Below are 18,275 nucleotides of genomic sequence, written 5' to 3' on the forward strand. Positions count from 1 at the left end.
CTGGATACGAATGCTTACTTATTAATTTCTTTGCTTGTCTGATTCATTCTAAGTCTTTTCTTTACTAAGTCATATTCGAATATGAGGTTCATAAACAAAGGGATAGATTGCACAGCAGAATAATAATGTATAAACTTTGTATTACTTAGAAACACGAGATTCAATACACAACTTCTTAACAGTCTCATAGACAATCACTAGTTCATCCCTAGCATCATCTAACCACACGTTATACAGCCTCTCACTGACCGAGCCTTCACGGCTCCTTGGCTTGACCAGAACCATCCTTAGTTCCTGAAACCACAACCAGATAAGCATTAATCATAACCGAGAATAGAACGGATTGATTCTATAATGCTTGGCTTGGTTCCTAGAACTTAGATAAACCTCAGTCAACATAATCATAAAACGTATGAACCTACCTACCGTATCCTAAGTCATTCAACCAACCACCCCTTGACTTAGAATCAGATAGACAGTCCAGAATAGATAAACAGAACACACGAACAGATCCGGATCGTCCCCAAAGACCAATCCGTCTAACCGGATAGAATCTAGGTGCGACCGGCCAATGGAGTCAGGCTCAATGGCCCAACGGACTCCCTTACCTGATCCGGCCTTAGGCCTGGATCCAATCGGCCGAGTAAGCCTCAAGCCTAATCCGGAAGGCTTAGCAACCGGTCAGACCTTGCGACTCTACCTTGGCTTAGACAAACCGTGCTGATATGATTCAACATGGGGAAACTTAAAGGAATTGACGGAAGGGCACCACCAGGAGTGGAGCCTGCGGCTTAATTTGATTCAACATGGGGAAACTTACCAGGTTCAGACATAGTAAGGATTGACCGAGTGAGAGCTCTTTCCTGATTCTATGGGTGGTGGTGCATGGTCGTTCTTAGTTGGTGGAGCAATTTCTCTGGTTAACTCCATTAAAGAACGAGACATCAGCCTGCTAACTAGCTACGTGGAGGCATCCCTTCACGACCGGCCTCTTAGAGGGACTATGGCCGTTTAGGCCAAGGAAGTTTGAGGCAATAACAGGTCTGTGATGCCCTTTGATGTTCTGGGCCGCACGCGCGCTACACTGATGTATTCAACGAGTTCACACCTTGGCCAACAGGCCCGGGTAATCTTTCAAATTTCATCGTGATGGGGATAGATCATTGCAATTTTTGGTCATCAACGAGGAATTCCTAGTAAGCGCGAGTCATCAGCTCGCGTTGACTATGTCCCTGCCCGTTGTACACACCGCCCATCGCTCCTACCGATTGAATGATCCGGTGAAGTGTTCGGATCATGGCGAAGTGGGTGGTTCGCCGCCTGCGACGTCGCGAGAAGTCCACTAAACCTTATCATTTAGAGGAAGGAGATGTCGTAACAAGGTTTCCATAGGTGAACCTGCAGAAGGATCATTGTCGTACCCTGGAAATAGAACGACCTGAGAACGATGAATCATCACTCTCGGTAGGCCGGTTTCTTATTGTGCCTACCGATTCCGTGGTTATGCGTTCATCCATGCCCAAGACTTCAGTTTTGGTTGGATCGTACGCATAGCTTCCGGATATCACCAAACCCCAGCACGAAAAGTGTCAAGGAAAATGCAACTAAACAGCCTGCTTTCGCCAACCTGGAGACGGTGTTTGTTCGGAAGCAGTGCTGCAATGTAAAGTCTAAAACAACTCTCGGCAATGGATATCTCGGCTCTCGCATCGATGAAGAACGTAGCAAAATGCGATACTTGGTGTGAATTGTAGAATCCCGTGAACCATTGAGTCTTTAAACGCAAGTTGCGCCCCAAGCCTTCTGGCCGAGGGCACGTCTGCCTGAGTATCACAAATCATCGTACCCCCATCCTCTTGAGGATATGGGACGGAAGCTGATCTCCCGTGTGTTACCGCATGCGGTTGGCCAAAATCTGAGCTAACGAAGCCAGGAGCATCTTGACATGCGCTGGTGAATTCAATTCTCATCATATAGTCAGACGTTCCGGTCCAAAAGGTATTGATGACCCGAAGTCCTCAACGCGACCCCAGGTAAGGCGGGATCACCCGCTGAGTTTAAGCGGAGGAAAAGAAACAAACAAGGATTCCCTTAGTAACGGCGAGCGAACCGGGAAAAGCCCAGCTTAAAAATCGGACGTCTTTGGCGTTCGAATTGTAGTCTGGAGAAGCGTCCTCAGCGATGGACCAGGCCCAAGTTCCCTGGAAAGGGGCACCAGAGAGGGTGAGAGCCTTGTCGTGCCTGGACCCTGTCGCACCACTAGGCGCTGTCTACGAGTCGGGTTGTTTGGGAATGCAGCCCCAATCAGGCGGTAAATTCCGTCCAAGGCGCTTTTTCCATCCTATCTACGATCCGAACCGGCCTTGTTTCCAAAGTTAGGTTCGTACCTAGATCAGATGGTATTTCTGGTATTAAGACGTCCGATCCGTCAAGCACTTCCGGAGTTGGGAGACATGGAATACGTCATGGAAGGCTTCCATCTCGGATGGTAAGTCCAACTTATATGCCACACTACCCACTCGTTCTATGACTCTGAACGGACCTTGGTATCTTGGATCTAATTTCCTTCTACAAGAAATCCGCACTCTACCTTTAATGGTAATCATTTTGAGATAGACCATATCACCCACTGCAAACTCCAGTTCTTTCCTTCATTTGTCAGCGTAATGTTATTGTCTGTCCTGTGCGGCCCTCATCTTGTCCCGCACGGACTTGATCTTCTCCGTGGTTTCCTCCACGATTTCGGGGCCTATCATGCTGCGCTCCCCCACTTGGGTGCAGCATAACGGTGTCCTGCATGGTCGTCCATACTGAGCTTCGTATGGCGACATGCCTATACTGGAGTGGAAGCTGTTATTGTAGGCGAACTCCACTAACGGAAAATGCCGTTCCCAGGAATCACCCCAATCGAGAACACATGCTCGAAGCATATCCTCCTGCGTCCGTAGTTATTTTCGACTGCCCATCCGTTTGGGGATGATAAGCCGTACTCATGTTCACTCTTGTTCCTAAAGCTTTCTGAAAAGCTTGCCAGAAGTGAGAAGTGAACCTCGAATCTCTATCCGAAACTATACTTGAGGGTACTCCATGTAGCCTCACAATCTCGTCTATGTACTTACTCACATTCCGGTCGACTCCATCAGTCTTTTTGATGGCCAGGAAGTGGGCAGACTTGGTCAGTCGATCAACTATTACCCAGACAGCATCATTCCTATTCATAGTCGTGGGAAATCCTGTCACAAAATCCATCTTGATGTGATCCCACTTCCATTCCGGAATAGGTAGGCTCTAAAGCAGTCCACTCGGAACTTGTTGTTCGGCCTTGACGAGTTGACACGTAGGACACTTGCCACCCATTCGACCACATCAACATTCATGCGTATCCAATGATAGTATTGTCTGAGATTATGATACATCTTTGTCACTCCAGGATGGATCGAGAATCTAGACTTGTGAGCTTCCCTAAAGATCTCGTCCTTTAAACTCCTATCATTGGGTATGCTGATCCGACCATGAACTAAGATCATACCGTCCTTGGCGATTTGATACTCAGTCAGGTCGTTCCGAGCAACCGTCTTCAGGTTCTCGTCCTGATCTTGGGCCGCTCGGATCTGGGTAAGCAGGTCGGCTCTATTCGCCGCCTCTAAACCCCGTGGTCTGTCCGTTCTGTTCAAAGCATTTAAACGAACAAAGCGTTCCACCTCATCCGGCTCGTCCGTTCCGCTTCCGACCACGACGTCTTCTCGCTTTCGGCTCAAGGCGTCGGCCACAAGGTTAGCCTTGCCTGGATAGTAAGTGATGTCTAGGTTGTAGTCGGCCACGAACTCCATCCACCTCCTCTGCCTTAAGTTTAACTCAGGCTGGGTGAATATATACTTCAGACTTTTATGGTCCGTAAGTATCTGGACTTTGGCCCCATATAAATATGATCGCCAAAACTTTAAGGCGAATACTACCGCAGCCATTTCAAGATCATGGGTGGGGTAGTTTCCCTCATGTTTCTTCAGCTGCCTTGACGCCTAGGCAATGACCTTCCCATGTTGAGTCAACACGCAACCGAGTCCAGTGATGGACACATCCGTGTAGACTTCATAAGGTTGGTGTGCCTTCGAAAGAACCAGGACGGGCGCGCTAGTCAGCATATCCTTAAGTGCAGAGAAACATCTCGTACACTCATCAGACCATGTGAACTTAACGTCTTTCCCAGTCAACCGTGTCATAGGTTGAGCCAAGCTTGCAAATCCCTGCACAAACTTTCTATAGTAACCTGTCAGCCCTAGGAAGCTTCTAACTTCTGTGGCACTGCGTGGTCGGGGCCAATCCTTGATTGCCCTGATCTTCTATGGATCCACTGTGACGCCCTGGTCAGAAACAATATGACCGAGGAACCCAATACTCTTTTGCCAAACACTGCACTTGCTGAGTTTAGCAAAAAATTTGTGCTCTCGTAATCGTTCCAGCACGGCTCTCAAATGTTTCCGATGAGATTCCTCGTCCTTGGAGTAGATCAGGATATCATCAATGAAGATGATCACTGATTCATCCAAGAAGTCCTGGAACACGCTGTTCATCATTTTCATGAATGCAGCAGGTGCATTAGTCAGACCGAACGGCATCACTACGAACTCGTAATGGTCGTACCTGGTCCTGAATGCTGTCTTCCTAATGTCGTTTGGCTCTATAGGAATCTGATGATATCCCAAGGCCAAATCGATTTTAGAAAACCACTTAGCTCCTTTCAGCTGATCCAACAGCTCGTCTATCCTGGGTAACGGGTATTTGTTCTTCCCAGTTACCCTGTTCAACCCTCGATAGTCGATGCACAGACGCATGCTACCATCCTTCTTTTTCACAAAGAGGACTGGTGCACCCCAAGGGGAGCTACTTGTCCGTATGAACCCCTTGTCAAGCAATTCTTCCAATTGCTTCTTTAGCTCGGCCATCTCGGTCGGAGCCATTCGATACGGACTCTTGGACAGCGGATGTAATAACCCTCATGAGAAGATATAATTTTGGTCGAGAAAACTCTTTAAGATCAGTTTGAAGATTGATCGATCAGAATTTAAATAAAAATCGACCCGATAAATTAATGTCTCGACGGGACTGTCTTGTGGTCGAAAGACCTTCCTTGATAGTTTGGTCGAGTCTTATATATATTTTGGTCGAATTTTTATTAAGCTGAACGAGATTTTCCAAGAGCCAAAGGACAAGGAATATTTGGTCGAAATATTATTCAGAATTATCAACCAGCTTCCTTAATAATCTTGACCCGTCTAATGCCATAACCTCCTAAGCCAGCATGCTTGTTTACTTATCAAGTCACATGTCATGCACCTTCCTGCTTGCTTGCTTATGTAGTAATGGGCACATGCAAGTCACAAGCTGCTTGCTGTGCTTGCTCATTATTTCAGTCACATGATTGTCACCAGCTGCTTGCAGCTTTCTTCTTGGGAGGGAAAGGACAGCAGCTTGTTGTTTGGAAGTGCTGAAGTTGCTCTCCACATGTCCTTTCTCAGCCTTGCTTCGTGCTGAGTGAAACAATCACCTGAAGCAAATTCTTATGTTATAAAACACCACCTTCTCTCTTCTGGTCGTCCATAACCACAAGAAAATCAGAGAGAAACTTTCAGAAAAATCAGAGAGAGAGAAGAGAGAAAATATGAAAGAAAACCATAAGAAAAATTCAGAGAAAATTCTGAAGAGAGATCTGAGAATGGACGACCCTTCCTAACCCTCCTGTGCCTTGAATCAGTGACTGGGGTGTGTGGAAAAATTAATAGATTGTCTAGAAGATTCATGAGATCACTTCACAGCTTAGTAATCAAGTATTAAACCAGTAAGATTTTAAGTCAGTTTGATCAGATCAGTTTTAAGGAAGCTTCATGTCTGATTAAGGCCTAAGCCATGTTCTGTTTCTTATCTTAAACCTACTGTGGAACCTTTATGCTGCTCAGGTCAGTGTGAGTGAAGATTGAAGGAGAGGATAAGTTGTGTTCACTGATCAGTTTAGTATAGCCGGTAAGCCTTAGCTTCTTGCTCTTAGATAAGTTCTGAAAAGAACCGGTTATTGGTTGATGAATAACCTATCTGGATCAGTTTGATTAAGGCCTATGTGGATTGTTATTAGTCCAGTTCATGGTCAGCTAGCACCTAAATCATTTAGCTGAAACGATTTGTCTCTGAACCAGACTGAACTGATAGATGGATCAGATTATTGTTCTGAAACTTCTTAGCTATTGTTATAGTATGAACCAAACTTAGTCTGAACTAAACATGTTCTGAACTTCCCTTGGTAGCTGTCCTGAATCATGAACTGCATGGTTGAATCAGTTTTATACAACCGGTCGATTGGAGTGTTTTGTCTTGCTCGGATCAGATGTAATGGAGAGTGGTTGGATCAGCCAGACATGTCCTGTTGATCTTTCCGAATCTGAAGTGTACCAGTAGTGGAATGTGATTAGCTTGAGCTCGGGTCTAGTCTACCATAGCCAATCTCAAGGACTAAAAGGTGAGTCTAGATAGACGTTTGATCAATACTGAATGTAGATGATTGATAGGCTTTGTCTCTTGATAAAATATTGAATTGGTGAGGTGTTTACTTAATGTAAACACTTATTAAATATTTATGAATGATCATAGAGGTTTATTCCAAACCTTAGTACTTGTTCTCAAGTACTAATGCATTTGTATAGTATTAAATATATACGTATAAATCATGTGAAGTCTTATTGTATACTCACGCTCCCGAGAGTTCCCGCATTACCGTGAATTGTTCCTGCAGTACGGAACAAGATCACGAAGACACGATGATGGGGTCGCACCCTGGAGACCGTGTAACTGCATGCAGCGTTAGATGTTCGATCTTGGAATATCTAATGGAGATGATGGTTATATTTATTTCCCTGCTAGGCTCGGTTAGCCTTGGTAGTTTTCCGGGTTTAGTATATATATATATTATAAGTATGAGTGAATGGCGGGTGTGTGGAGATGATGTTTAAGATAACATTCACATCGATGGAATGATAGAACTTATATATGTATTTTTATTAGTTATGGAATATATTTCCACTCCATACAAATGAAGTTGATTGCTTGAGATATTTTTAATATATGTTGGGGTGCGGGACTAGGCTCACTGAGTAAACTGGTTACTCATGAGTCCTTTGTGATGCAGGTAACCAGTAGACGGGAGCCCTTACTCTAGGACGAGAAGGAACATTGACCCTGTCATTTCCGGTCATCTACGATCGGGGGTATCACAGCGGAGCTGTCCCTGGTTCCAGTTCAATCAGAAAGGGATCGGACCTATCAGGGGGGACACCCTGTAGCGCCTGAAACACATCCTGGAACTCGGACACCAACGAATCCTCGCGTGGGTCTAACAGAAAACCAGAACTGTCAGGCTCTGTAGTTGTAACTGTAGCCAAGAATGACTGACAACCATGTTCCAGCATCCGAATCGCTCGAACTACTGAAACCACTACTTTCTCTTGAGCCTGACACAAACCTTGGTACTCTACCGGGTGAAGTCCATTCTCCAATTGCACACGACCCTTATGGAAATCTAGAGTGGCTCGGTACTTTCCCAACCAATCCATACCTAAGATCACTTCATGATTCTTTAGGTGGACACAGACCAGATTCACAGGGAAGACCATTCCCTGGATCTGTACTGGGATATTCGACATGAGACCTAGTGAGTTCATGGCTTGCCCACCGGCCGCCCTCACTATCCCAAAATTATCACCAGCATCCAGACAGAACAGACCCTTTCAGACCAGTCCCGGACTCACAAAACTATGTTTAGCCCATGTGTCGAAAAGCACGTGGGTTTTTACCCCACCGACCATGAGGGTTTCTATCAGAGACCCCCATCAGAATCCCCTAGACCATTCTAGGTTCCAGACCAAGCATTACTACTTGAATGTAAAAAAAAAGATAAATTTAGAAATTACCAGAGATCGAATCAAAAGATCCGGAAGCTCTGTCGTCTCGTGACAGTTCATTCACCCTCGGTGTTGTGGTTGGTTTGCCTTAGGACGCCTTGCCTGAGTCTCCATGGCCCTTCCCCTGACTTCCTTGCAGCTTAGGACACTCCGATTGGAAATGTCATTGGTGGCCACTATGGAAACAAGTCATCGTGCTGCTTCTACCAGACGGGTCGGTCGAGGACAGTTTTGAACCCCATGGTCCATGCTGCCACAACGAACACAAGCCCCCTTGGCCTTCCAGCACTCACCGGGATGGTTCTGTTCACATTTGGAACACGCAGGTCGGCCACCAGAGGTCCTACCTCCGTCCACCTGGTCCCATTTTCTCTTTTTATCATTAGTCTTGCCCAATGGGCCAGGCAGTGGCTTAGCCTTAAGCACAGCTTCTTCGGCCAAGTTAGACTCCAACAAAGCCACCCGTTCCACCTGTTCTCCGACGGTGTTGAAAGTGCGGATGAGCAGTGGGTCTTCAGTTCCGGCCTTAGGCCTCGGATGAACCTACGGACCTGGACTGACTCATCCTCCAGCAATCTTCCAAAGAACCATCTGAGTCGGTTGAACTCATCTTCGTACTCCCCCACAGTACTGCGGCCTTGGACCAAATCAAGAAACTTAGCTTCCAAACGATCCCAAGCCTCAGCAGGAAAGTATTTGTGGTTGAATTCAACTTCATAATCCGCAAAACTTGTGAGACTTCCATTGGTGCGCTTGTCCACTGCAAGCCACCAATTATGCGCGTCCTCTTCCAGGAAGTGAACCGCAATGTCTCGCCTGTAATCCTCTAGATAGCGAGTTGATTGGAAATTTTGGACCAGCCTACTCCTCCACTCATCTGCCACAACAAGGTCGGTGCTACCTGAGAATTCCTTTGTACCCAATCTGGATAGATGTTGAAGCAAACTCAGATAGTCAACCTTCTTTACCGACCTTTCCGGTGGATCGATCTCGATCACCTCAACTGCGTCCACAGCTGGACCCGTAGCAATAGGTATAGCCGTAGCTACAGGTGTAGCTTGACCAACTGATGAATTCACTAGTGGAGTGAACAGCTGAGTCATATCCGCAACCTTGTTACCCATTACTTTCATGGCCTCTAACAAGTCCTCTCGGGACAGTGCTGCGGGCACGTTGGCTGTTCCCTCGGCCATTTGCTCACGCTGGTCACCATCACGGTTAGTGTTCGAGGATTCTACTTCCTCGTCACTTTCCTGATGTTGCTGATCTTCTTGTTGCATTCCCGTAAGATTGGCCTGGTCAGTCGGTAACACATACCCGGTGTTAGTCACAGCCGGCTCGGTTGGTAACCCGGACAGATTAGCTCCGTCCACGGCCGCTTGACTGGACTGACCGGCCGTTTTCTTATTCCTTCGGGTCTTTCCCGATTTGGTTTTCCCAGCCTAAGGATTCTGACATTGTTAGTACAACATATACATAACATAACCGAGACAATTAATCCCTAGACCAAACTATCAAACCTCACCGTGTGACTGAATCAGCTGGCTGCGTGTGTGTGGACTACATAACCCAGCAATCCTAGAATCAACACCCGAATCCGTCCTCTCGACAAAACTGGACCCGTTTGCTATATAATCAATCCTTTGCTTGTTTGATTCATTTTAAGTCTTTCATTTACTAAGTCATGTTCGAATCTGAGGTTCTAAAACAATTGAACAGATAGCACAGCGGAATGTAAATGTGTATTTAATGTATTACTTAGAAATATGAGATCCGATACACAACTTCTTAATTGTTTCATAGACAATCACTAGTTCATCCCTAGCATCAACTAACCACACGTTACACAGCCTCTCACTGACCGAGCCTTCACGGCTCCTTGGCTTGACTAGAACCATCCTTAGTTCCTGAAACCACAACCAGATAAGCATTAATCATAACCGAGAATATAACTAGTCGAATCTACAATGCTTGGCTTGGTTCCTAGAACATAGATAAGCCTCAGACAATATACTTATAAAAAGATATGAACCTGCCTACCGAATCCTAAGTCATTCAACCAACCACCCCTTGACTTAAAATCAGATAGACAGTCCAGAATAGATAAACAGAACACACGAACAGTCCGGATCATCCCGAAGACAAATCCGTCCATCTGGATAGAATCAATGTGCGGCCGGCCTAGATGAAGTCCGGCTCAATAGCCCAACGGACTTCCTTACCTGATCCGGCCTTGGGCCTGGATCCAACGGCCGAGTAAGCCTCACGCCCTATCCGGTTAGGCTAAACGGCCGATCGGACCTTGCGACTCTTACCCTGGCTTAGACGAACCGTGTACTTGTTCCAACGGACAAGACATGGTCTGATCCCTTATGGAACGGACACGACCTGTCTCAACGGGCACCGTTTGGAACATGCACCGCTTCGGTCCTTGGTACCTCTTGGTCCTCGTACCTCTTGATGTTCGTAACCCTTGGTTACTTACATCCTTTGGCAACTCACAACCTTTGGAACTCGTGACCTTTGGTAACTCACAACCCTTCGTAACTCGTGACCTTTGGCGACTCGTGCCTCTTGGAACATGACCAACCGTTTAGCCCAACCGCCCAGTCTATTGTGAGATTCGAACCGACAGTCTAACCGACCAGCGTCTAGGTTAGCGGTTTGGTTATGACCGGCCAAGTCTAGCGACGTGTCCCTTGGACTGAACCAACACAACGCTTCGTGTATAATCAGAAAGAAGAGAAAGGACCGGATAGAAACAAGAAGAGGAGGAGCGGTTAGGTCTAATAAACCGACCAGAGCCGCGGTGCGATCACAAGGACCGTCCGTTCGGTCTGATGCGGCAATAGCCCACCACGTACCTTCTGAACTGTGTCAGGGTTCTCCCTGTTCTTCTCCTGCTCTCGGTCTCCCATACTTGATCGGAGGTTGCTTCTCAAACAATCAGATCGCCAGAAACCTAACCACCACACAAACGGCCTTGCTTTGGCCGGAAACTCTCTCTGTCTACAATTTCTCTGAGTATTTTTACTCTGGATTCGATGAATGAAATCGATAGAGAGGACCCCATATTTATAGAAACGAGGGGGTAAGTCTTGCCCCACGAACAGGCATGACTGGCCAGCGGATGGGCACAATCGGCCAAGGGTTACACCCTCCCGGCCGCATGCGTCCCTTCGCCAATACCGCATGGGTTTGGGTCGGACAGAGGCCCAAGGCCTTACCCAATCCCTCTGGAGTTAGCCCATGGTAGGACAGAGGCCCAAGGCCGGACCCCAATGGCCCACCACCGGCCCGGACCCAGACCATCGGACCGAAACCCGAACAGTCCGTCCAGCTGAGATGAGCTGACTTCCAGCTGCCTCAGCAGAGGGAGCTAGTAGTTCAGCTAATGGAGCTGACTTAGTAGTGGCCGAGCTGGAGTGAGCTTAACCTAACTCCGTTGAGCTGGTCGAGCTACCTGTTCCATCCGCCCAGCTACCATCTTACTCGTCCTAGTTCACTGTCGACTTGTGTAAGGTTAAGTCTAAGTTTCCTTACAACCTTAACCTTCTTATCTGGCCATGGAATGCTTGTCTTGATGTCCTAAGACTGACTAGTACGTTTCCTCGAACCATGGCTGTCCCAATGATCCTATTCAGGATGTTACAAGACGTCCTGTGTGTACTGAACAGACAGCCCACGTGGGCCAAAATCACCCGAACAGTCCACGGGAAGGGTCAGTGTGCTGAGTCCAAGGACCAACGTTATGATATGTGTACTAATGGACAGCCACAGACGTCCTGTGTGTGCTGATGGTCACACACAAACACACACGGACAGCCACAGACGTCCTGTGTGTGCTGACGGACACACACGAACGTCCGGTGTGTGCTAACGGACACCCACGGGCATCCTGTGTGTACTGAAAAGACAGCCCACTAGGGCCAAAATCACCCGAACAGTCCACAGAAAGGGCCAGCATGCTGAGTCCAAGGACCAGCGTGCTGATATGTGTACTGATGAACAGCCACGTTCGTCCTGTGTGTGCCGATGGACACAAACGGACACACAAGGACACACACTGACAGCCACAGACGTCCTATGTGTGCTGACGGACAGCCATGGACAGTCACAGACGTCCTGTCTGTGCTGGCGGACACCCACGAACGTCCTGTGTGTACTGAACAGACAGCCGACGTGGGCCAAAATCACCCAAACAGTCCACGGGAAGGGCCAGCGTGCTGAGTCCAAGAACCAGCGTGCTGATATGTGTACTGATGTACAACCACAGACGTCCTGTGTGTGCTGACGGACACACACAGACAAACACGGACAGCCACGGACGACTTGTGTGTGCTGACGGACACACACGGATGTCTTGTGTGTGCTGACGGACACCCACAGACGTCCTGTGTGTGCTGGCGGACCCCCACAGACGTCCTGTGTGTACTGAACAGACAGTCCACGTGGGGCCAAAATCACCCGAACAGTCCACGGGAAGGGTCAGCGTGCTGAGTCCAAGGACCAACATGCTGATATGTGTACGGATGGACAGCCACGGACGTCTTGTGTGTGCTGATGGACACACACGGACACACACGGACAGCCACGGATGACTTGTGTGTGCTGACGGACACACACGGACGTCCTCTGTGTGTTGACGGACACCCACGGACGTCCTGTGTGTGCTGGCGGACACCCACGGACGTTCTGTGTGTACTGAACAGACAGCCCACGTGGGCCAAAATCACCCAAACAGTCAACGGGATGGCCCAGTGCGGACGTTCTATGTGTGCTGACGGACACACACGAACGTCCTGTGTGTGTTGACGGACACCCACGGATGTCCTGTGTGTACTGAACAGACAGCCCACGTGGGTCAAAATCACCCAAACATTCCACGGGAGGGGCCAGCGTGCTGAGTCCAAGGACCAACGTGCTGATATGTGTACTGTTGGACAGCCACGGACGTCCTGTGTGTGCTGTCGGACACAGACGGACACACACGGACACACACGAACAGCCACGGATGTCCTGTGTGTGCTGGCAGACACCCACAGACGTTCTGTTTGTACTGAACAGACAGCCCACGTGGGCCAAAATCACCCGAACAGTCCACGGGAAGGGTCAGCGTGCTGAGTCCAAGGACCAACGTGCTGATATGTGTACGGATGGACAGCCACAGACGTCTTGTGTGTGCTGACGGACACACACGGACGACCTGTGTGTGCTGACGGACACACACGGACGTCCTGTGTGTGCTGACGGACACCCACGGACGTCCTGTGTGTGCTGGCGGACACCCATGGACTTCCTGTGTGTACTGAACAGACAGCCTACATGGGCCAAAATCACCCAAACAGTCCACGGGATGGCCCAGCGTTCTGATTCCAAGGACCAACGTGCTGATATGTGTACTGATGGACAGCCACGTATGTCCTGTGTGTGCTGATGGAAACACAACACACACGACAGCTACGGACATCCTTTGTGTGCTGACAGACAGCCACGAACGTCATGTGTGTGCTGACGGACACCCACGGACATCCTGTGTGTACTGAACAGACATCCCACGTGGGCCAAAATCACCCAAGAGTCCACGGGAAGGGCCAATGTGCTGAGTCCAAAGAACAGCGTGCTGATATGTGTACTGATGGACAGCCAGGACGTCATGTGTGTGCTGACGGAAACACACGGACACACACGACAGCCACAAATGTCCTATGTGTGCTGACGGACACACACGGACGTCCCGTGTGTGCTGAACGGACAGCCATGGATGTCCTGTGTGTACTGAACAGACAGCCTACATGGCCCAAAATCACCCGAACAGTCCACGGGAAGGGTCAGCGTGCTGAGTCCAAGGACCAACGTGCTGATATGTGTACTGATGGACAGCCACAGACGTCCTGTGTGTGATGACGGACACACACGGACAGCCACGGACGACCTGTGTGTGCTGACGGACACACACGGATGTCCTGTGTGTGCTGACGGACACCCACGGATGTCCTGTGTGTGCTGACGGACACCCACGGACGTCCTGTGTGTGCTGGCGAACACCCACGGACGTCCTGTGTGTACTGAACAGACAGCCCACGTGGGCCAAAATCACCCAAACAGTCCACGGGATGGCCCAGCGTGCTGATTCCAAGGACCAACGTGCTGATATGTGTACTGATGGACAGCCACGGATGTCCTGTGTGTGCTGACGGAAACACACGGACAGCTACGGACGTCGTTTATGTGCTGACGGACTCCCACGGACGTCCTGTGTGTACTGAACAAACAGCCTACGTGGGCCAAAATCATCCAAACAGTTCACGGGATGGGCCAGCGTGCTGATTTCAAGGACCAACGTACTGATATGGGTACTGATGGACAGCCACGGACGTCCTGTGTGTGCTGACGGACACACAAGGACACACACGGACAGCCACAACGTCCTATGTGTGCTGACAGACACACACGAACGTCCCGTGTGTGCTGACGGACAGCCACAAACGTCCTGTGTGTACTGAACAGACAGCCCACATGGCCCAAAATCACCCGAACAGTCCACGGGAAGGGTCAGCGTGCTGAGTCCAAGGACCAACGTGCTGATATGTGTACTGATGGACAGCCACAGATGTCCTGTGTGTGCTGACGGACACACACGGACAGCCACGGACGACCTGTGTGTGCTGACGGACACACACGGATGTCCTGTGTGTGCTGACGGACACCCACGGATGTCCTGTGTGTGCTGACGGACACCCACGGACGTCCTGTGTGTTCTGGCGAACACCCACGGACGTCCTGTGTGTACTGAACACAGGGCATTCCCCCTGATAAGGCTTGCGGTTCATAATAGAACTAGAACCAGGGACGGCCCCAATGTCCAAAAGTCCTATCGTATGGCTCCGGCCGAGATGCCGAGCTAAAGAAGCAACTGGAAGAGTTGTTGGACAAAGGGTTCATACGACCAAGTGTCGCCTTGGGAGCACCAGTTCTTTTTGTAAAGAAAAAAGGATGGTAACTTCAGGCTGTGTATTGATTACCGAGGGTTGAATAGGGTTACTGTGAAGAACAAGTACCCATTACCCAGAATTGATTAGCTGTTGGATCAGCTCAAAGGGGCCAAATGGTTTTCCAAGATTGATTTCATCTCAGAGTATCATCAGATCCCAATTGAGCCTAATGATATCAGGAAGACGGCGTTCCGGACCAGGTATGGCCACTATGAGTTTGTGGTTATGCCATTTGGTCTAACCAATGCACCAGCTGCATTCATGAAGATGATGAATGGTATCTTTCGAGATTTCTTGGATGAATTTGTAATCATCTTCATAGATGACATACTTGTATATTCCAGAAACAAGGAAGACCATGAGAAGCATCTCAGGGCCGTACTAGGACGTTTGAGGGAACAAAAACTCTTTGCCAAACTAAGCAAGTGTGTTTCTGGCAGAAGAGCGTTGGGTTCCTCGGACACATTGTGTCTGATCAGGGCATGTCAGTAGATCCGGAGAAGTTCAGACTATACGAGATTGGCCGCAGCCTAGGAATGCTACTGAGGTTAGGAGTTTCCTAGGATGGCCGGCTACTACAGAAAGTATGTCAAGGGGTTTGCCAGTTTGGCTCAACCCATGACACGACTTACAGGCAAGGATGTGAAGTTTTCCTGGAATGAAGGGTGTGAGAAGTGTTTCTCAGCTCTAAAGGATAAGCTGACGAATTCACCAATATTGGTATTGCCGGAGGGAGATCACCCTTATGTGGTCAATACGGATGCGTCCATCACGGGTTGGGGTGCGTCCTGAAACATGGGAAGGTGATTGCTTATGCCTCGAGACAGCTGAAAAGCATGAAGGGAATTATCCGATCCATGATCTAAAGATGGCGGCCGTGGTGTTTGCTTTGAATATAGAGATCGTATCTGTACGGAGCCAAAGTCCAGATTCTCACTGATCATAAGAGCTTGAAGTACATTTTCACTCAGCCTGAGTTAACTTGAGACAAAGAAGATGGATTGAGTATGTTGCTGATTATGATCTGGACATATCATCCATCTATCCAAGGCTACCTTTGGCTGATGCCTTAAGCCGAGAAGGGCAGATGTCTCGGCGAAAGAGAACGGATGAACTAGAAGGGATGGTTCGGTCATACATCTAAATTCCTTGGTTGGACGTGATGAGCCATTGGGATCCGAGGAAGTGGATCGCCGATCTACTTACCAATGATACAGCAGGCAAGAGTTTGGATGAGAACTTGCAAAAAGTGCTTTTAAACGATAAGACGGAGTATCAGATCACAAGCAACGAAAAATCTGGGTGAATGGCTGAGTAAGTGTTCCAAACGCAGGGCTTAAGAAGAGATTATGAGTCAGCTCATAAGTCAAAGTTCTCAGTCACCCCATGCTGAATATATGTCTAGGGATTAAAAGGTACTATCACTGGGTAAGATGAAAACAGCCGAGTGGGTGGCGAGGTGTCCTACTTTCCAGCTTTGAAGGCCGAACATCAAGTGCCCATGGTATGCTCCAGAATCTCCCCATACCAGGGTGGAAGTGGATCACATCACAATGGATTTGTGACCAGTTTTCCTACGACCAGGAACCAAAGATGCGGTTGGGTGGTTGGTGACAGACTAACCCAAGTCGCCCACTTCTTACCAATACAGAAAGGAGATGGAGTGGATCAGATCGTGAGGATTTACTTGGACGAGATAGTACGTCTGCATGGATGTCGGCTAGTATTGTCTCGACAGAGACTCTAGGTTCACCTTTTACTTCTGGCAGGCTTTTCAAAAAGCCTTAGGAACAAGAATGAACATGAGCGCAGCCTATCATCCTCAGACGGATGGGCAGTCAGAGAGACAATCCAGACATTGGAGGACATGTTAAGGGCCGTGGTGTTGGATTCGGGCGACTCATGGGAAAGCATCTACCCTTGGTCGAGTTTTCCTACAACAACAGTTTCCATACTAGCATTGGGATGTCACCTTATGAAGCACTGTATGGACGGCCTTGCAGGACGCGATTATGCTGGACCCAAGTGGGGGAGAGGAGCATGTTGGGTCCTGAGATAGTGGAAGAAACCACCGAGAAATAAGGTTCTTAAAGGAGAAAATGAAAGAAGCACAGATCGTCAAAAGAGTTATGCATATAGACGAAGGAACCATATGAGTTGAAGTTGAAGACTTGGTATATCTCAAGATGATCACATTCAAAGGGAGGGCTAGAGTTTCTGGCAGAAGAAAACTAGACCCTAGGTACTTGGGTCCGTTCAGAATCATAGAGAGTTGGGGCTGTGGCTTATAAGTTGTAACTGCCACCAGCCATGGATGCGTTCCACAACATGTTTCATGTGTCCCAACTCCAAAAATGTTTGTCTGATCAGGACATAGTCCTACACGAGATCCCTACAGATTTGGGTAAGAATCTGACTCTAGAGACGAGGCCGGTCCGCATAGTCGATCGAACAGAAAAGACAACAAGGAAGAAGACCATTCCCATGATCAAGGTCGTGTGGGAATACAATGGCAAGGATGTAATCACTTGGGAAACAGAGGCAAGGATGAAGGCCGAGTATCCTGAGTGGTATGATCAGGTGGTCCCCGAGGAAACACATGATGAGGATTCGAGGACGAATCCATCCCAAGTGGGGGAGACTTCTCATGTCCCCGTCCGAGATAGGATCGTTGGGATGAGCCATGGTGCGGGGAGATGCACCAGTCAGGTCATTAGACCAGTAGACAACGTATCATGGCTCAGACATAGAGTTAAGGGCATCAAAGTGTTGAGACTTAACCAGGGTGAAGAAAGAATGGGTTTATAGAGCTGGACGCGTGATGTGGGAGCTGGACGGGACAGCGGCCGAGCTTGGGCAGCTCAGGGAAGCTCAATGGGAGCTCAGTCAGTATGCATCAGCTCGTGGAGCTAGAGGACTACCCTCACTCAGCTGGGACCAGCTAGCAGTCAGCTCAACTCAGCTGGGCCGAGTGTTCATGTCCTGGATGGTTGGGCGGTTACTAGGACGGTTATGGTGGTTTGGTTAGATGGCCGGCCACGGTATGGACGGTCAGTTAAAGGGCTTGGCCTTGGCTTCAGGATAGAGAACCGACAGGGACAAGGACATGAGCAGTTGGAGGCTGTTGAGGACCGGTTGGGGGCAGTTATTGCCGAACGGTTGCAAAGGAGAGAGAGACACCTTTTGGGTTACACACTCCCACCGTTCGGCCCATGGCTGTTCCGACTCCCTCTCTCTATAAATACAGAGCCTGGATCCAGAATTTGACACAGAATTCTTGAGGGGAACCTCTGCCAAAAATCGCGAGAGACAAACCCTGAAAGAGAAGAGAGAA

The 18,275-nt window shown here is 48.7% G+C and overlaps 1 non-coding gene across 1 annotated transcript; it reads left to right on the plus strand.

The window, feature by feature from the left end:
* The first annotated feature begins 1,677 nt into the window (after positions 1-1,677).
* On the plus strand, positions 1,678-1,833 carry LOC125601349. Its single transcript, XR_007334208.1, has one exon. It is a non-coding gene; the product is annotated as a 5.8S ribosomal RNA (ribosomal RNA).
* The last annotated feature ends 16,442 nt before the right edge of the window (positions 1,834-18,275 follow it).

The sequence above is a fragment of the Brassica napus genome, unplaced genomic scaffold (genome assembly GCF_020379485.1).
Source record: "Brassica napus cultivar Da-Ae unplaced genomic scaffold, Da-Ae ScsIHWf_252;HRSCAF=423, whole genome shotgun sequence".
Lineage (NCBI taxonomy): Eukaryota > Viridiplantae > Streptophyta > Magnoliopsida > Brassicales > Brassicaceae > Brassica > Brassica napus.